The 21,773-nt window shown below is 33.2% G+C and overlaps 1 long non-coding RNA gene across 1 annotated transcript; it reads right to left on the reverse strand.

The window, feature by feature from the left end:
- Positions 1-831: 831 nt before the first annotated feature.
- LOC116665101 lies at positions 832-20,550 on the reverse strand. Its single transcript, XR_004321676.1, has 3 exons — positions 20,450-20,550; positions 4,485-4,487; positions 832-843 (listed from the first exon to the last, which is right to left on the reverse strand). It is a non-coding gene; the product is annotated as an uncharacterized LOC116665101 (long non-coding RNA).
- Positions 20,551-21,773: the final 1,223 nt, after the last annotated feature.

Genomic DNA, 21,773 nt, shown 5'->3' on the forward strand with positions numbered 1-21,773 from the left:
TTTCCACCTAGTTTGGAATCCTCACAAACCGAAAAGGTGTTTGAATGTTAGGTAGCCAAATGTGAAAAATACTCAAATGAAGTTCACACCTTTGACTTCCCAGTGTACCCAGTATACACACGTGCTTTCCTAGCCAGAGTCACATCAGTTTCTACATCTGGTTCTAAATTCAGTTTTTCCAGGTGATATTTATGCTTCTTGAGTACTTGCAAGATTGTGATTAGGATGCTTTCAGGATAGTGATCATATCTTCATCCCTAAGATCTAAACCATTAGTGATTTTGCTTTAGAAGTTTGTAGTAGTCTTTCCTTAACTCCTATCATTGGTCATTGAGAGTACCACATGTCTCCCCAGGGAATAAGTTGAGTTTTATCCATACTTCTCCCTGTTTCTACTGTGTATCAATATCTTATTTTCTTATAGTAGCATAGGTGAACACTTCAGCATGTAGTAATATTCTTTTTTTTTTCCTGTATGTACAATGGTATCGAAAGTCTGTTTAATCCAAAATACGTAAATATTCTGGTGAGGGATGACAGAAGATGCCCAATGTAATTAACCTGCCATTAGGTAGCTGGTTTGACCACTAAAATAAGGTGCTTTTTAAGAGCCCGTACAATGTCTTGATCTGCCATAAACTATTTGAGCACCATTGAATCTACTGGGTCATAAGGGCTAAGAAGTAGAGCTGCTTACATAGTATACCTCTCTTGGGACCTTTCAGATCACCTGTTAGGTAATTTAGATGAGCACACACACACATCTGGTAACCTAGAAGCCCTATTAACCCATCTACACTTTACTTTTACCTACTTGATCTTATATACACATACACTTTGGTGCTCACTAATTGTGTTGTTAGCTGCTTGCCAAAATTCCATTGTGTTTATTCTGCTACCTGTTTGTGTATGTTGTACTTCCATCTAAAATTGCTTTAGTTAATCAACTATTATGTAAACTAGTGAAATATGAATATGAAAAGAAAGTTCATTCTTTAAAAACTAAGCTGAATGCATGGAAAGACTCAGTAAAATTAAATTCTTTAAAATTATGATCAAGTAGATGTGAGACAACAGTAAAAAAAAAAAAGTAGGGGAAATCTATATGTCTATAAAGTTCTGGGCACTTAAATTTTTTTGCAAGTGCTTTGAAGTTCTCAGCCAGTTTAAAAAGTTTAACTCGAATGTGATTATTAAAAAAAGAATGTAGCAGTAATATAAGCAAAGAAAAGAAGCTTTCTTTACAGAAAGGAAGCTTTTGTCCAACATCAAAATATTGATAAATGTACATTTTAATATTTACTTACTGAATTTTTGCCTTTTTGAATTACAAAAAGCTATATTCTGGTCATCAAAATAACAAATGGTCTTATGGGCATTGTGCCTCTTAAAGTAAGTGATACATGATGAAGCAACTTGCCCTTTGGAGAGGGCATCCACCCTGTTACTGGTGGATGGTGGTCCTCCAGAAGCTCCACTGTGCTTGGAGAAACATTTTCATGGGATTTATTACCTACCCTTTGTTACATACTTGTCCTACATGGGCATCAAATGCACAAACAACATCTGGCTTTCCAGGTCTTGTCAGTAGGCTATCAGTGGGCCAAAGTGATAACCTGTAGGGCAATGAAATAATCAAGGTTCCTACAGACTGTGGCTCTCTTTGGCATAAATCCTTGAGATAAGATTGTGAATTTCTATTATTGTCCCCACTTAGGGTAATCAAACTTCTGGAGTTTTTAGCTACATTGGGCAAGATAAAACATCATTTCCAAGGTTAATATCTGCTTACCATTTCCCAGAGGTGGTAATAATTTATTCAGTAAGGATTTGAATAAGCAGTTTGACAGTTTGATAAGCAAACTACATTTACACTTATCTATTAATATTATCCAAAATGTACTCATCTTCTGCACTTGCCAAGGCAGATGGTGAAATAAGTATATGATAAGAATCACCAACACTGCAACTTTCAGTTATTGATACTACTTCTGATATATTTTTTGCAAAGAAGGAAAGCTCTGGGATCTTCCCTTGCTCCACACTGTTCCCTTCTCTTGAAGTCAGGGAACCAATGTGAGGAGTTTGTCAGTTGCTGAATGTGTCTGATATTGCTCCTCCAGATTCACTTGCCATCCTTTCCCATGCTGATCTCTGTTCTAGAAGGCTGACCTGTATGAATTACATCATAGACTTCTGAGTCCTCTGATGTATGGTTGCTTTTAGCCAATAAGGATTCTTTGTAGGGGACTGAAGCCAGTGTATTTCTTTTCCTGGTTCCCTCTCAGGGAGTTCAAGTCATGCTAGCTACATCCCTTAACAGGAAGTTGCCATTCTCAAGACAGCCATGTCGGAACTCCTATCTTACCTTCAGTTTCTGACGACCTTTCCCTCCCCTTATCCCTTCGGGCCTAGAGATGGTAATAACTACACTGTTGCTAGCCCTAGTTTCCCTCACTATCCTTTGCAGGCCCCTTTCCATCCTTCCTATGCCTTTGAAATTAGCCCCTTTGTTTGAAAAACAAATAAATTAAAATATCTAGAGGTATCCTAACTTGACTGTGCTACTTGTCCTTGGGACTCAAATTGAAATGTTCAGTGCATATGTTACCCATTCACTGTCTCTCTTCCAAAAAAAAAGCACTCAGAAATGAGTTCTGGGTTCTACTAGGTTTAACATGTATTTGGACTGAGGTCAATACTCTCTTTGTTACCTTATCTCTATAGTCTCCTGTTCTAACTGAAAATCTCTGTGGCATTCCTGCTCATTTGGGATAAAATCAAGTGTCCAGCAGTTTGTAAGTTAAGTAATACTAATTGCTACATGGGTGCTTCTTTCTTTTGAGCCAATTGTACTTAACTTTCTCTCTTTGTCCTCCACAACCTTGCGGTAGTGAAATTCTCATGGAAATCAGATGTCTCTCATGGAGACAAAAATGTCTCATTTTGCTGATTTCTGCTGAACTCTTGGGTCCAGAGCTAACCTATGGTAGTTTTGATATTTTGTTGGTTGATATTTTCATTCCTGTGAACGAGTAAGACCGTAAGTGTCCCTGCATTAGATAAAACAATTACTAAATCACTTCTGAAATATGTTGGCACTCCATTCACCATTTATTTCTCATGGCCTAGAGGAGGAGGATGTCATGTGGTTCTTCTTTGTAGATATACTTAGGTGGTAATTTATACATAGTAAATCTGCTACAATTTTAGATTCATTTTGTTAGTAATGTTAACATGTTTTATTGATGAATTTTCATATGGAATTCAAGGGAAAATTAAGAATTCAAAGGTTGCCGTTGTGTTTGTGGCTGGAGAAAATTTGCAGTGTTGGGGGAAGGATCGTGGGAACCAATTCTTTTGTTTTGTCTGTGTGAATTTTCTGATGCCTATTAGATGTCTAACCTGATAGGTGCAAGTAGATAACCATGTGATCTGGACTTCAGGGATGTTCAGGGTTAAAAACACAAGTTTGAGTCAACTGAATGTAGATTGTTTGTAGAGTCATAGGACTGAAAGAAATTATCTATGGAGAAAGGGGAAGGAGAAAAGAGAAAAAGGGCAAAAGTCTGATCCCTGAGGTACACAAATTCTCAGAAATCAGGGATAAGAGAAGGAACCAAAAAAGTAAGATGAGAAGGAGCAGTCACTGAAAAAGTGTAGTAGTGGGGAAGTCAAGAGAATAAAGTGACCCAGGAAGATAATAATGATTAATTGTGTCTAATGCTGCTGAGAAATGGAATAAACTAAAGACAGAAGAGTTACCAAGAGATCAGCAACATGCAAAAGCTTCTTCCCTGGAAAGATCAGAAAATAGCCCATGTGGAGTCTGTTGAAGGAGTGAAAAGTGAGACAGGGCAGACAGCACAAAGAATTTTCTTTAGTAAGTCTTGTTGTCAAAAGATACAAAAAAATATTGGGAAATAAAATAGGATGTAGAGTCAAGAAAAAAGATAGTTTTGTTTTTGCTTTTGTTTTAAGGTTGCAGATGCTAACACATATTCTTATGCTATGTAAGCTGATACTTCAAGGATGATAAGTGTTGGCCAGATATGGAAGAGTGAAGAGACTTTCTTCTGGGGGAACAATGTGTAAGAAAGCCCAAGGTGACAATAAGTGTAATACTTTTAAAGAAGAGATAGCTGGCTAATTTGCCTAGAGCTTGGTGAGGGCAGGAGCTAAGTGTTTTTAAGGGCAGTGATATGCTCTTATATCTGATTTCTTACGCCTGATTTCTGAATGGACTCCCAGGGAAATTTACAAATTTGCACACAACTTACAAAGAAGAATAACACATAATATACTCTTTGCAATAAATTCCACATAGCCAATTATTTCTCACAGAACGATTTTGTTCATTTTTGCTAAATGCTTATGTTCATAGCCTTTAACCTGTGGTTGCAATTGAACAATTGTAGCTTCAACATTACTGTTGGTTGTTATTTTTATTTCTGTTAGCAATAAGGTGAAAGTGAAGCAATGACGATCTATATCTGAATCTCACTTGGTCAGTGACATGAGGGACTTCTTTGTGGAATCACATAATAATTTTTTTCTAATTGGAAGAATATGTACTTAATTTTTCTGATAGTCACAATGTAATGGCTGCATATATGACACTATTTAAATTTAATCTGTATTATTAACATTTTTCTATCATTTTCTTAAGTTTAGGCAGTCAGCAGAGCAGTAAGTGAAGTTCTCATTAGTCCTGATTTCTAGGATTTGCCAACTTCTGTAGTGTATATTCTCCTAATTTCAGGCTACCAACATCACATCACTGAATACTGAGTTGACAAGAGTGTACAGTAGCAGTCCATTATATGTTATTTTCCATGACACAGACACAATAGGTGTAACTAACCTCAAGATTTTAGTAAAATATAGTCAAATAATTAGGAAGTGATGAGTTTTGAGTATTTACTGCCATTGTTTCAAACATAATGCATTTAATTTTAAGTTTTTATAATAATGTCTGTAAGTTTTAAAATAATGTCTCAATTTAACAACCAGCTCACAAAATTCCTCAAAGTTTAGCTCTTACAAGCTGGTACAAAACAGCTCTTAGACACCATTGTACAGCGGCCATATAATATTGTGCTTCACAGGCCATGCTAAGAATGTTTGATATAAAGCTAAGTGCAAAGGTAAGCCATTATGTGTTTTAAACATTTAAAAGTGGAGTAGCAGGAAGAATTAGACCCACAGAAGTATAACTAGTTTATTTTATAAATTCTTGTTGGTTGCTTAGTACTGCAACAAAATAGGAAAGTTTAGAACCATGGTTTGATGGCATTTGGGAAGAGTTACATTGGAATGTGCCACAAATGGTTGGAACTAAATGACTTTTTAAAATCCCTTCCAGCTTAGTTATTCTGTGATTCTCCATGACTACACCAACTGTTGGGAATATGAAAATACAAGACTCACAGCTGATGCTCCATAAGAGAGATCTTGGATAACTGATGCTTCAAGCCCAGTAGGTTTCAGAAGAAAGCATGCTGATTTCAACTCTAACAAGTTGTTTTGCTAGTTCCAAAACCTAATAAATCTGGTACAATTAAAAAATCAGTAATGTGGAAAATAAGATGTTACCCATGGGTTTCCAGAACTAAACTAAAAATGTTTGAATGGTAGATACAATAAAAGGTGAAAATAAAATTTGTTTTTATTGCTATAAAGCTAATGAAAAAAAAAAAAACTTTAGAGAAAGAAATGAGGCCATCATAATATTTGCTGGTACATGCCATTCCTAGCAGAAAAATTTAAAATAGAGAAAAGGAGAGATAAAATCAGTCTACAGTAAAAAGATAACTTGACCAAGCCTGAAATTGTGCTAAATCCTTAGGAAAACCAAAATTAAGCTTCAGAATTAAAAGATGTGATTTCTACACCTGTGACAATAGCGAACAGGTTGTTTCCAGTGTAGCTCTGAAGAGGGGTTTGATGGAAGCCAAAGTGTCTTTTGGCTTGAGAGCCTAAGTGATAAATTGCTCCACCAGCATGGTCTCCCTCTCCAAGCCCACAGAAGCCTTTCATTACACTGTCAGTGACAGTTGGTTAACAAGTCTAGATAATCAAACCAAAAACTACTCTTATTAAAAGTTTAAGCTTTATTGAAAGCATTGAAAGTAACTTGGAAATGTGTTCTTTTTAGTGAAATAATATTGCAAATGGTTAACCACAAATATAACTGTGGGCCTATGAGATGGAAATCTTTTTTTTTTTTTATTAGAGAAGGGAAGCATGATGATAAATGGTGAAATCTCAAGAGAATTTATTGAAAATTTATTTATCTTTCTTTCAAATTATTATTCTAAAAAGTGACAATTTTCTTGCAATTAAGAGTAAATAATAGTTGGGAATATGGAGTAAAATTAACTTACCTGTTTTTTCATAATTTAGCTATATATTTAAGAACCTCATTTATTCCATCTATTTCACATTCTTTATTAATCCATGTATAAAAAGAGCTTACATAATTAAGTTATTCTTATTAAAATATTATTATTGGTAAAAAAAAAAAGCCATTAATAAATATTCATTACTATCCATTGACAAGCATAGATATCTAACATAGCATATTAACACAGAGCAAAAAAGACCTAACTAGAAGCATCAAAACTAAAAATAGAATGAACTGATTTGCATTAAATGATTTAATATTGAAAACAGTATTCCCAGAACTGCTTCTCTGCCTAATCCTGTATCATTAGTTTAAAAAGAAGTATCTAATATTTTGATGTAATTCATTACCAAAAAATTTTTGTTGTTATGAAGTATTGAATACGTAATGTATCACGTATGTCACCCATGTATAAAGTCATATGTAGTATGACTAGTTTTCACTCTAGGCACTTCTTAACTATCCTTTAAACTCTCCTCCATAGTATCTCTTTATCTGTTAGTAGAATTAATTCTCATCAATTTTCTTTAGAAGTCAGTTCTGTTTTTCAAGTGTCTGATTCAGAGAGAGAATGAATCCATGCACAGGTTCATAATGAGCACATGGCTATGAATTATCCATATGGCTTAGAGATAATAGGCAGAGAGGAAAGGAATGATAGGGAGAATGGTAGCAAGTAGCTGCATCCACAATTTGATTTGAAAGTAGATCCTTGTCACGAGTGCATGAGTTGGCAGAGTCATGTCTAGTTTGTGACTCCCTTGTTAGAATATTAAAGATCTTTGAGGCGTAAGGGAATATTAACAGTATTAAGTTAAAGTTTACAAAACAAGATTATATGAAAGATAAGGATATGTACTGTTGACATGATCAAATATATTTTAAAAATGAGAAATTATTAAAATCTGAGTTATATTCTTCAAATGAGTAAGTTGTGCATACAAATGGTAAACCAAGGATTTTGTTGTACCAAATAAATAAGAAACCCAATGTAATGTGAGCACATAGTAAATGTTCAAAAATGGGGATTCTGATGAAAGAGAGGATAATTAAGTCACCTCAAATGTCTTTTCACACATGAAGACTCTTTTACAAGTAAGTTTCATACTCTGACCCAGCAATTTCCACTTTGGGATGATTTTCCTAAAGAAATAATTAGATGTATATACCAAGATTTATGTGTAATGATCTTCATAGAAGTTAATTAGAACAAAGATATTTTTAGCAAACTAGATATTTTAAAAAGGGAAATTGTGATTTATCTATAAAACGAAACACCATGCAACTATTTTAGAAAATATTAAAGAATAATATTAGAAAATGGTACTTTTTTTTATAATATATTGTTAAATGGTAAAATTTGCACATCTGGGATTATTTACCTATGTTTTAAATATATATACATAAATATATACCTCATTTGTATTCTAAAATTTATTTACAAATTATACTCATACACATATAATGAAAATTACATACCTAAAGTTAACAACTGTATATGGGAGGTGATTATTTGTGTCTTTTCTTCTATTTTCATTTCTTCATATTTCCAATTTTCCATGGGACTGTGCTTTATCTTTATAATGTTGAATGATCTCCTAAAGGACTGTTTTATAGACACTGATAGGACTAAAAAACGTATTTATGAGTACATGATTTGAAAATTAAGATTCTAAAGGATCCTAACAATCATAAATCAGAGTTATAGCCAATGCTGGAATGAATGCTAGAATGAATGACTCTGAGAATCCATTAGAGTCAACTTTAAGTATTTGTGTAAGCCAGAATCTAAAAATAACCTGGAGTCTTCAAGTAGCTTAGGACACTAGCACACTAAATCAAGCAAGCACTTCTTTGACAAGTTTGTTATGAGACGATCCCAATGATTGCAATGCCTTAAAATCCATAATTAGAGACTGTAGCCCTCCCTTCACATCCTGAGCCACTGAGGGGAAAAGCTAAGAGGTTGGCTAGTGGGTATGAGAATCCAAGCAGCAGATGGCTCTGGCGGTCTTCAGCAGGTGCTCATTTACATATTTTAGCCATAACCTCCCTCGCCTTTCCCCTAGCATGGCATCATGCTCTCGCTTCAACGACATTCAGACCGAAAGCTGTGTGATCTAGCGAAAAATGAACTGAATATAGCGTCTTAGGTTTGATTTATGATCCTGGCCCTTATGCTAAGTACATAGACAGTCTTAAACATGTCCCTTAAACCTTGGGAATGCCTTTTATCTCAGCCAAATTTCCTGGTTATATTCATACAGAGATTGAAGTGAACTAATGGAAAGTTGTGCTTGCGAAGACTTGGATTTCACCATAAATCACTTGATATTTAACAGCACAAATTTTAGGAAGGAACGGAACAGTGCAGTGAGCAAAGCACAGAAATTGGAGGTCAGGAGATTCTTCTGGTCCTCTCTCTGTCAATAGTCATAGTATGACCTTCAATATATATAATTTCATCCATTATCAATTTATCAATATGCAAAATGTGGATAGAAGAAATGGGAAAAATAAGATAGGAGTTAAGCTATACTGTCTTTAAGATCTTATTAAAGTATAAAATGCTTTGATCATGTTCTATGAAGTGAGTAATCTGGAAGCTTTTCCTGAGAAAAGTAAATTTATTCTGAAATTTTAAATGACTATGATATGTTAATGGGAATGTATAATATAACATTGTTGAAGTAAGTGTATGTATGAAAGAACATCACTGAAAGAAAATGATACATAATACTGAGCAAATACTTTGCCAACACATTTTATCTGTGAATAGAAAATAATTGATATATCCCTTAGTTGTATGTTATTTTTCTCTTTTAATACTAGTTAAATATAAAGGTTCCTTCTTACACATAATATTTTGCTATATTATTATTATCGCATTGTATATATTAATATCATAATATTGTATTAGTATCATACATAGTCCATATTATTAATACCATAAACATTTGTCATTATGATTCTTTCAGATAGTAGAAGTGTTGCCTAATTCAATTCAGTCTTCAGAGTACCAATAAAACTTTTGAAATAGTAGATTAAATAAATCTTAAAAGTTTAAAGAAACTATTCAGACTAGTTTAAAACATGTTTTGTAGAAAGTAACTAGGTTTTTTTTTTTATTCACTGCTATTTATTTAATACCTTACAAGTGTGGTCATTTCATAACCTGTGAATTATAAAATCAAATTAATCATGAAAAAATGCTCCTTAGCAAAGTAATAAAATCATCTAGACATTTGATAAAGTAGCAAAATCTGTTAATGGCCCACTCAGTAAAGTTTAAAACATTAAATACCAAGTTTTCTTCAAAGTTTATTCATTTATTGAACAAGGTTTAATTGAGTGATGCATATGTAGCACTTTAGTAGGCATTAAAGTCTCTAAATAACAGTAGGTAAATATTTGAGAGGAAAATCATTATAATCTCAATATCTTCATATTGTTTTTTAAGTTTTTATGATATGCTGATCTTTATATTTATAATGGGCATCTTCTTATCCCTTGAGAATTTTCAGTTATTTGGAACTTTAAGAAAAACATAAGAGAAATTTCGTATATAAAGACCAGCCTAAATTAATAGTGTTAGAAATCACAAAGAATCCCACCAACTTAATTTATTTTTATTCTAGGATGGAGAAAAATAAAGAGGTTTCAAATACAATGCAGGTGAATTATTTTAACAATGAATGTGTCATCTCCTAAAAGGATAATATCTTGCATGTTGAGCTCTCAGAGATTTTAGAGAGACAATGACAATGAATCATGCTCAAAGGTGACAAACCTTTTGCTATAGATTTTTCATTTGCAGATCGAAATGCATTTCAGTCTCAGAAAGAAAAGTGATGAGATTCTGAAATCTGAACAAGTTATCAAGTTTTCAAGCAAGTATAATACAACAAAACTAACTACAGGGAAAGAAATCCTCAAAAATCTTGTGAACAGTTCATTTCTTTTGCAATAGTTCCTTCAAATCCAAAGAAAATCAAGAGTTACTGAACCATAAATATTTTTTGAAGAACTCAGTATCTAAACTTTTCTGAAACCCACTCTCCAGATAGCAATTGAATTGATTTTTAAGTTCTCTAAAGTTGACATTGATAAAGATAGGCCAAATCTGTCAGAAGTGGAAGCATTTTTAGGTAGTGATGTGAAAGTCAATAGTATTACTTCAGATAAATAGACTCAACATGTTTATGCATAAGTGCGTGAAAGCAATCGTTTGATTTTTACAGAAAAGTAAAATGTTTGTCATTAGCTCTCTTAAAAGACTAGGATGGACTTAATGCATAAATAATTTCATCAAAGTTTACAAATCAGTTTCCAGTGGTTACCCACTATTCAGTTAACAGAGCTAAGTGGCCACTTCTGTCCACCTTTTACTCTTGCTGGCATTTCATGTTTTCTCATTTATTTTTTATCTTCCTGGTTTTTTAATTAATCCTGGTGGATAGCCAGTTTAATACTTATTTCCTTCTCTAAAGGGAAAAACGTGCGACAGAACTATTTAAAATAATAATAGTAATAATAAAAATTTGCATGGCATCATATAATTAAACAATTTTTGAATGATCATTTTAATTTTCAGGTATCCATTTAAAATTCTTATTGATGTATTACAAACCACTTTGTTTCTTAAAGATAGGTTGCCATGCATGGAGAACTTAAATGAAGTTGTTTCTATGATAGTAAGGATTAAGTTGCTCATATTTATTACTGAATCTTCTACCTTTCCTGCATAGTCAAAGAGTAAAACTCAACTGCTAAACAAGTCTATCAACAGGAAAATTAAGGTTAAAAAAATAAATGTATATGTCCCAAAATTGGGTAGCAGTGTTCAATGAAAGTAAACATTTTTGTAATCATTCTCAAGAATAAAAGATACAAAGAACCAGAGAGAGAGACACGGAGAGAGAGATATAGCAGAGGAATCCATTTTTTTCCCTTTAGAAATAGCTTAGATTTCATTTTTGTCCCAAAGAAACAGAAGAGCGATATGGAACATTTCACTTTGACCGACCTAACGTCTTAAAAAGAAAGGCAAAATATGGCAAATGTTTTAACAAGAGTGAACAAGAACTCTATTTAATTTGGAGCTTCATAGTGAATTATGATGAAAGAAAAACTGGAAGAGAGAACAGATATTTATCTCAATAAATATCTTCTCAAGAGCTTTTAGAATTAATGCTTTCCTCTGTAGATAATATCTTGACGTCAGCATCATCTTCTTAATGACAGATAGCAAATACCACAAGGGAAGTTTAGGAACTGGACAAGAGAAAATAGAATGAAGAAAAATCTTCTAAAGTTATACAACAAATCTATGAGGGAAAAGCAAGAATTAGATGCCCAAACTTTAAACTTTCTCTTTGTTGCTTAATTAGACCATGTTACCTCTCAGGATATGCTGAGCTGAGCAATTCTTATTCACATCACTAGAAACAAATGGGGAAGCACTGATTCTGTTTCAAGCCTGAATGGGTGTGAACAAACAGGTAGTCTGATGAAGGTAGTCATATGATTTCTTTATAAGAAAATGTTTGACAAGCTGTCAGAGCTCTTGGAGAAAGAAATAGTGGCTAGAGTTGCTCTAAGGAATACTTGTCAATTCAGTTATCTTATTCCTACATCATATTTTGATGTTAGATGAATAATCTCTGTGGATCTCATACTAAAAAACAGGTAAATGTAATGTGAGTCAGATTGATTTTGAGGTATTTAGTTAACATCAGAGCAGTGGTGACATTCATGCCAAAATTTTACCACAGGGTAAGCTCATTTTTGCCAAGATTGAAAACAAACATTGATAATATACACATATGTCTGTGGCTTAATCAAGTAATTCAGTACAACCACTATAGTTGAGAGGCTCGTAGATCTGTCAGAAGAATCTGAAGGGAAAAGCTGTCAGAATAGGGAAAGAAGAGTAATTCTCTGAAAGCAGACTAAAACCTGTAATCTGTCATCTGGGTAATGAGATCAAGAAACAGATGTATAGTAGACATGTTGAGTGGAACATGGTTTTTTGAAAACTCAACTCTATGACCCACTAAGATATTTTTATGACTTGGCATTTCTTAAGGAATATCATCCAACTACTTTAACTGGTATTCTGGACCCTCTGTGATCTCAATCTCATGTACCTTTCCAGTCTTATTCCCAGTTCCCAACATTCCAACCTCACAAGTCCACTTTTTTTGATGTCTACATTTACTGCCTACCAGCCTTCACTGCTAGTCTCTTTGCCTGAGCTCCTCTCTCTCTACCTCTGACTGCTGAAATCTTACCTAATTTTAATGCTTGGTTCAAATACTCAAATCTCTGATCTTTCAAGAAAACACCCCAATTTCCTAGTGAGAATTATATTCTTTTTTGCACATATAGATCTTGAGTTCACTCTATAATTGACTCATTACATTTTCCCATAAATTATACTTAATTTTATGTATATCTATCTCTTCCCTGTGTATAGTCCTAAGAGTACAGGAACTGTATTTGCCACTTTGTATCCCATTTCTATATGAAAGGTTTGTGGAATTTAACTAAATGAACTAATAAACAAATTAGGAAATCAATGTTACGTTTAAATATCCTTTACAAAAAATAAACAAAAACCTCAGAAGATCTTTGCAGACTTGATTTTCCACTTATGTAAATGGGGAAAAGTATCCTCTGGGGTCTTCTGCCACATGTCTACTTTGCCATTTGAGCACCCAAGTATTATTCTAGGGCAATAACATAGCCCTGAAAAAGTCTTCTTAGACTTAACCTGCACATTTATCTCCTGGTGCTTAACTATAGCATCATGCATCTATTCCCAACAGCACCACACATTTTCTTCTCATTTGGGATTTTTTACAACAGTCTCTGGATGAAACATCACTCTGACTGTACTCTATTGCTGAACATTAAGGTTGGAGGCATGAGATGTTGACAATAACTATTATATACTTTTATATATATATATATGTATATATATATATATGGAGTTTCAGATGCTAAACTAAAATGAGAAACATTTCTTTGCTGTGCAATAACTGCAGGGTATTCCAGAGTAACATTCTGAGTTTTCCTGCGTGGTGAAAAGGAAAAGGATATTTGTGTTTACTGATTAAAAAGAAAAGTATTATGTTGGAGTTATAGTCCAACATGAGCTCTGATCTCACCGGAGGCTCTCAGCAGTTAACATCTACTAACTAAGGCTTGTAATGTTAATATTTTATGAAGACACAGGCTTAAATGATCAATATAAGAACTACTTCTGCCAGAAAATTGTGTCTTCCCGCTCTGGCAATACCACAGAAGTCAGCTATTTGTTTTTAGATTCTAATACCTATAGGCATCCAGGCAACAGTTACTCAGGACTGAGACTCATCTTTGTGAGACAGGAATAAAGGAAGTTGGAGCGCTGGGGAGCAAACAGCGTCAGCTTCAGAATTACTCCTTTCCTTTCTCCATTAGTCTGGCTCTGTATCTCTGTTCTTGAGTTACATTGCCCTTGCACCTTCAACTGATAAAGATTTCTGATTCATCAGCGTTGTAACCAACCCATCTTCTACTGCTGCTTCAATTTCTCCAGATCCTCTTGTTGCTGATTACCTGCATGAACATTAGAACTCTTGTTCTGCTTTGCCTCTTTTATGTGCTTACCTGACATTGGATTCTTGTCTTATCTGGACACACTGTTTGTCTGTCTTTGGCTTCCTTCATTACAGCTTTTTAAGTGGATTCTCTGCCCACTGCATGAAAAGGCATAATAAGATTTCACCTTCTCAATTTTTCCTAAATACCAGTTGCCACTTAGCTTAGTAAAAGTATTGAGTTAAAGTTTTGTGTGTGTGTGTGAGAAATGGATGAGGGAGAAGAATGATATATTAGTCTTACAGGACAAATTACCACAAACTGAGGGACCTCATAAAACAAATTTATTCTCTTCCTTTTCTGGAAGCTGAAAGTTCAAAACCAAGGCGTCGACAGGGTTGATTCCTCCTGGGGACTCTGTTCCAGGCTTCTCTCCTAGCTTCTGGTGGTTGCTGGATCCCCTTACTTTCCCCTGGCTTGTAGATGCATCACTCCAATCTCTGCTTCCATCATCACATAGGGCTCTCCCTACGTGTCATTGTCTCCATGTTTCATCTTTATATCGGATTAGGAGGCCACCCTACTCTAGTATGACCACATCTTAATTAATTACATCTGCAACAACCCTCTATCCAAAAAATGTCACATTCTGAGGTAGTGGGGATTAAGACTTCAACATATATTTTTGGAGAACAAGATTAAATCTGTAACGAATGATCCTAGGCTGACTGGTCAAATTTGTTAGCAGAAATTTATGACTATTCAAAGCTATTGGAATTTATGAGTTCAGATAAATACACGCTTGCTCCTGTAGATATGGTTTATCTGCCTTTGTTTTTCCATCAAAGAAAACTTCTCAAAGCCTTAATGTCTTGTGAATATAAATGGGATTTAGTAGTTTATTTTGTTTGCTATAACTAACAATAGTTTCACATTTGTACCATAAACCAGCTTACATTTTATTCAGTAAGTGTTTACATTTCTGTTCATTATGAGATACTGTTTTAGGAGCAACAGGGATTTATAAAAATATGTAAGGATAACTCATCACTTCAGGGAACTTTTAATTTAGAAGACTACCCAGAAGTTAGGTTACTTACTGTACTAAACTGCTAAAAAAAAAAAAAAAAAAAAGTACAAATGAAACATTATAGATTCCACTAGAGACAAAAATGATGTCAGTTAAAGGAATAAGGAAAGGCTTCCCAGAAAAATATAATTTTAAATTTTGTTCTTAAAGAGTAAGTAAGGAGAAGACCAAGGAATACTAGTTTAGGTGAAAGTTGTATATCTTGTCCCTCCAAATTCTGAAATTTGTGACTCCATCATCCCACAAATGTGAAAATAGGTTGGTAGTAGGCAACATTCCAGGGAGATGAAAATCAAATTATGACTAAGGAGGTCAAGGAGAGTACACCTTGGTATGGTTGGATGAAGGCTAAGGGAACAAACTAGAGATGAGATTGAAAAGGTGGCCCAGTGTATGACCCAGGATGGTTCCCAACAGCAACAGTCCAACCTCCTGCTCCTTACAACCAATCTTGATCAGAAATAGGACATATGTGAACACCTCTCACTTGTCCCAGCAACTAATCACATTTTTTAAGCCCCTTCAAAATCAGAACATACTGAAATAGGATGTGGTAAATCATTCAAAGGTAAAACTCTGCAATTCATCTTTCAAAAGTTATATTTTAGAACAGAATGTTATATATTTTTTTCTGGCATTAAGATCTAGAACTTTCCTTATGAATATACTTTTATCCTAAGGAAATCTTGTCAAAATCTGTGAAAGTTAAACATTAATTCTAAAAGTAAAAATTTGTAACAAATCTGAGGTTCTCCATTCATGGCCGATCTGCCTCCCCACCTTAGGTGCCTTAGGGGCTCCTCACCTCTCATCAACTCCATCCTGTCTATCCCATTATTGTGGGCTTTGCCTTTATTCCCAATGAGAAACAAAGAACTGCTCTCCCAGTCCTTGAGATTTAAGTGTAGACCAGAGATAATATCTTGAAATCACACAGACTAGGGAGACTTCTACACCCCCCTTTTACATTAAGTCAAATCTAGGTGAGTATCTGTATCAACCAAGGACAGCCAAGAATTCTCTAAACACAGAAAAAGAGTGGTTGGGAGATTAATGAAACTCATTCCTCTCTGGACCAAAAAGTTAGCTGTTCTAGGCGTCATGCCTGCTTATCTTCTTGGCAAATGTCTTTATCCAAATGCACTGAGAGAATTAAGACACATTTGGGAATAAATTCATACCAAATAGGGGAAAATTTGATAATGTTTTCAGATATGAATCTCTTTTTATATAGACAGATACATTAATAATTCTGCCAGCACTTGGAAGTAAAATTCCATTCAAAAAATAACTTTATACATCCTTAAAAATATCCTATACGTAATTGCTCAGTACAGAATGTTTCTTCCATGCCTGCTTTTTTCACTTTTAAAAGAACACAAATTTTCAGAATTTAATTGGCTACTAAACTGCCATGTCACAGCTAATACAGTCACATGTAATTTTTACATATCATATAAAGAAATATTCAGGGCAAATATTTGTAATATTAAATGCTCAGTGAAAATGTACTAAAATAATTTTAGGTTGTATTCAAAAACATTTCATGTGCCCTATACTGTCTCCTTCATTTAGAAAGTCAAAATGAAATATCTCTAAAGACACAAAAAAGTTATATAATTAAAAACTCTTTGTTTATGAAATAGTTCATTAATAAAGTGAGTGCAGGCTTTTTTTTTTTTGCTAGACTATATTAGTAAACTGGTATTTACATGTCTGTGTATGTGTACAGAATTTTTTATCTGCCAGGATAAGGAATGCTACTCCTGAATGTAGAGCGTTCACTATGACAAATTATTGATGAAAACAAACAATAAAGCCATTGTTCACTTTTATGGAAAGGTGTTGGGTGGAAATGAAGTTAATTGAATTAAATATGATCTGACAGTTGGATGATCATGCTGAACTAATTAATGTAACACTAAATGAAAGGAAGGGGATAATGGGCGCCAAGCCAAGATAATCTAATTTTAAACAGACTCTTCTCCTTTTTAAAGTATGTGAAGGAAATGACAATCTCCATATGAATGTCTCATCTGCCTCATAAATAAAGACACAAAAGGGTAAAGACTTATCACAAACATCAGCGAGATTGTGGATCACTTAGCATTTCTATTTGAGTAGCCATTTCTTTCCTTATTGTTTGGCCATCTTTTGTAAGGGTTATACCGTGTAATACCTTGTCAGTAATGCCTTGAAACATAATAATTCTGTAATCATTATTATAACGTGCTGTAGACTTTCATCAGAGCAACTGCTGTCAATGGAATTTGCTCAATGCATGCATACTTGAATAAATTAACTAATTTAATATCTAATTCAAACATCATATCTTTGTAAAGTTTTTGATATACATTTTAGTATAATGATGGCACTTGCTATATACAGTTGTATTGTGATCTACTTTAATAAATTCATTTGTTCACTTTTGACTTCTAACGAAATATGAGTCCCTTAAAGATTGGGTCATGTATTATTTCTCTTTGGAACTCCCACTGAGTATATAGTTTAGTGAATAGATGAACATTTTTGAGAAAATATTATTGGGTACCCAGAATCATTTTGACCACATAAGAAAATATAAATTTCACAAGTTATCAAACATGGAAAGTATACTTCTTTATAATTCACATAGCAGAGAGGTTTAGACTATTTGCTTATGAAAATGTATCATAATTTAATTACATATATTCTCTTTACCTGTAAATCCCATACTCTATTTTAACCACTTCCTTAGCTAAAAAATTAGCTGTCAGTAAAGGCCAGTGCAAGGCTATGAAACATTTCTGAAGCATTCTTTTTAAAAATTGGTAACTGGCTCCATAACTTCTTTCCTTTCTTGAACTTATCAGGAGCTATGGTGCCTGAAAATAATTGTGAGTTTCTCTATAATTCTTAATAAAAATTCCAGGAGTACCAGAGACTTCTTGACAACAGATATTAATTCAAAGGAAAAATCATTTTCCACCATTTTGCAAATTTTCCACTTAATAAAAGCTCTGTATTTAAGCAGATTAGAAGGAAATACATAGGCTATAAAAATGTAGATATTTTCTTTTTTTTTTAACAATAGAAATAAAGGACTCTGAATAAGACAGTTGCTAATATTTTCCTCCATCGTGGATATTAACTTTTGGTCTTTGCCTAAGCATTTACTTAGATGAAAATTTCAAGAAAAGGTATGAGATGTATGTGCTTTAAATTTCTTAAAAGAAGAGTCAGATTATTGAGGAACCAACTATTTCATTTTACCTGAGACTGAATTGCTTCCTGGGATATGGAACTTTCAGTGCTAAAATCAGGCAAACGAGGTGGTTTTCACCCTATACTGATATAGCGTTATTTTTCTTTTCTGACTTAAATAATGTGCTTGAAAGAGCTTCTAGAATTTTACAAGGATGCATCTCTAAGGCATAGTTAAAGAGAGGAAGGTAACTCATTTTTTCGTTTGAAAGGTTGACACTTTTATGTTTTATTTTTATCCCAAGATGATGATTATTATTTATTTATAATAGTTGTAAGGGTACATGGCACTTACAAACACATAAAAGACAAAGCTCCTGTGAGGTTTCTCATCTAACTCAATATACAATATACCACATACCAGCAAAGGGGGAGGTAGAAAAGGGTTAGAAAAATCAATACTGGAAGGCTTCCTGGGACAAAAGTGTTCTAAACTTTCAAGGAGAGATGTCAAGGAATAAAAGGAAGTTTGTTCAAGTAGGGCTAATCTAGTTTCTAACCTTTTGAGAATTATACATGCATAAATAACAGGAAAATGCACTTCTATATCTTTTTTCCTTGTTATATCTTCCTAGTATTTTTAAATCATTTTACAATAACCTTTTTTAACTCTATTAATATTTTCTTTCTTAAACTGTTTTCCCTGAGAGTTACATAGCCACAGCAACTGTGGTTAATATTTGTCAGGTGTATCATTTTCCTTCCTCTTACTTTTAAATATACTGTGTCACTATATTTTAAATGGGACTTTTAATAGAGCCTGTACTGGAAATTTGTAATCTGATCGTAGAATTTCCATCTTTTAATTGTCAGTTTTATTACTTTCTTCTCTACTATTTCTTAGTATTTTATTTCCGCCACCTTACTTTGTGTTTTTATATTCTTTTTTCGTTCTTTACTGTTTTAATTTGGACTAATCAAGCATCTTTATTCCACTTTTCACCTCTAAATTGTTGGAAGTTATTTTTCTCTTATTTTAGGGATTTCCCCTTAAATTTCTAAAATGTGTAGCCTAACCTGACCAAGTCTAAAATTAATTAATATCTTTATGCTCCTCATCCAAAATATAAGTAACTTATTTATAACCTACTTTCACATAATTCATGTCTGAATATTTTAGTTATGTCTTATTTTTAAACCATAAATGATTATCATTTTTTTTTCTTTATTGTCTGGACTTTCTTGTTGCTTTTGAGATAACCACTGCTTTCTAAATATTATTTTTGTGTGGTTAATTTCTCCCTCTCCACCTCACCCCTACCATTTCTTTCCCAGTAATCTTCTTTCTCCTGGTTGTCTTTAAGATTTTTCTTGTTGTCTCTAAGTGTCCAGCAGTTTCAACTAGATATGATCAGTATAACTTTATTTTTATTTAACCTGGTTGGAAATTATTTTGCTTCTGGACTATAAAGATTCTTTTTTTCCTCAATCTGGAAAAAAATTAACCACTGTCATTTCAAATATTGCTTCTATCTTATTTTACTACAATATCTCATAAATATATGTTGGATTTTTTTCCTTCTGCCTTCTCTGTGTCTTAGTCTCTCTTTCATATGTTTAATCTTCACATCTCCCTGAGCTACATGATGAGGAATTTCACCAGGCAACCAAGTCAACATTCTCTTTTCTCTCTTTATTTAATCTACTTTTGACCTACTCATGATTCAAGATTCATTTAAAAATTTAACTTCTAGAAGTTTTTAAGTGATGATTTTTCGTATCAGCCTGCTCTCTTTTTCATAGTGCCTAATTCTTTTCTTACTTTTTCTATTCATATATGGCTAACTATATTCAATATACTTACTTTATGTTTCAAATTGTTTTATTATGCTCTTATGTATTTCAAATATATTTCTTATATTTGCCATGTCTCAGGTAGATCATTTCTTTGTGGGTTTTTTTTTTTAATATTTAATTGTAATCTTATCTTCCAAAGCAACTATTTACTTTGAAAATCTTTCATGGAGCATACATTATAGAAATATCTCTTTAGAAGTTGTTTTACACTTAGTTTTTCCCAAGTATGTCAGAAGTAGCCCCAGGAACAATTTTTAAAATATTTTTATTGAGATACAGTTCACATACTTTAAAATTCACTAATTTAAATTGTACAGTCTAATGACTTTGGTATATTCAGAGTTCTGCAACTATCACTACAGTGTAAGTTTAGAAAATTTTATCACCCCAAAAAGAAAGCCTGTATCCATTAGAGGTTGCTCCTTAACACTTTCCTTCCTCAGACAACCACTAATATAGTTTATGTCTCTATGGATTTGCCTATTCTAGATTTTTAAAATATAAATAGAATCATACAATATGTGTTTTTTTGGCTTCCATCATTAAACGTAATGTTTTAAAAGTTTATCTATGTTGTATCATGTATTAATACTTTATTCCTTTTTATTGCCAAATAATATTCCATAGTATAGATATACTGCATGTTGTTTATTCTTTCATCAGTTGATGGACATTTGAATGTTTTTCACTTTTTGACTTTTGTGTAGAATGCTGTTATGAATATTCATGCACAACTATTTTATGGATGTATCTTTGCACTTCTCTTTGAGTACATACCCAAGATTGGAATAACTGCACCATATGGTAGACCTGTGTTTAGAATTTTAAGGAGCTGCCTAACTGTTTTCTACACTGTTTGCAGCATTTTACATTCCCACCAGCAGTGTGTGAGAGTTCCAGTTTCTCCACAGCCTCATCAGCATTTGTTTTTATCATTTTTATTATAGCCATTCTATTGAGTGTGAAGTGGTATCTCATTATAATTTTGATTTTGCATTTTCCTAATAGTTAATGATGTTGAGCTTCTATTTATGTGCTTATTGGAATTTTGTATACCTTTTCTGGAGGTATGTCTTTTCAAATACTTTCCCCACTTTTAAATTGTGTAATTTGTGTTGCTATTATTAAGTTATGTATTTGTATATTCTGGACACTACTTTTTTATCAGATAAATTATTTACAAATAATTCATTCAGTGAGTTGTCCTTTCACTTTCTTGATAGTATTATTTTCAGCAAAAAATTTTTTAATTTTGATATACCCCCTTTACCTATTTTTTTTCTGTGTCACGTGTGCTTTTGGTGTCAAATCTAATGAACCATTGCCTAATTCAAGTTTATGAAGATTTACCTCTTTAATCCTATGTTTTCTTCTAGGAATTTTATAGGTTTAGCTCTTACTTTTAAATTTATCACCGAGTTTCAGTTTATTTCTCTAGGGTTTAAGGAAGGAGGTCCAACTTCATTCTTTTGCCTGTGGATATTCAGATTTCCTAAGACAATTTAGTGAAAAGACAATCTTTGTTCATTGAATTTTCTTGGCTCCTATGATGGCTAATTTTATGTGTTCACTTGGCTGGGCCATGGTACCCAGATATTTGGTCAAACATTATTCTGGATTTTCCTGTGAAGGAGTTTTTTGGATGAGATT

Source organism: Camelus ferus, chromosome 7, assembly GCF_009834535.1.
Source record: "Camelus ferus isolate YT-003-E chromosome 7, BCGSAC_Cfer_1.0, whole genome shotgun sequence".
NCBI classification, from domain to species: Eukaryota; Metazoa; Chordata; class Mammalia; order Artiodactyla; family Camelidae; genus Camelus; species Camelus ferus.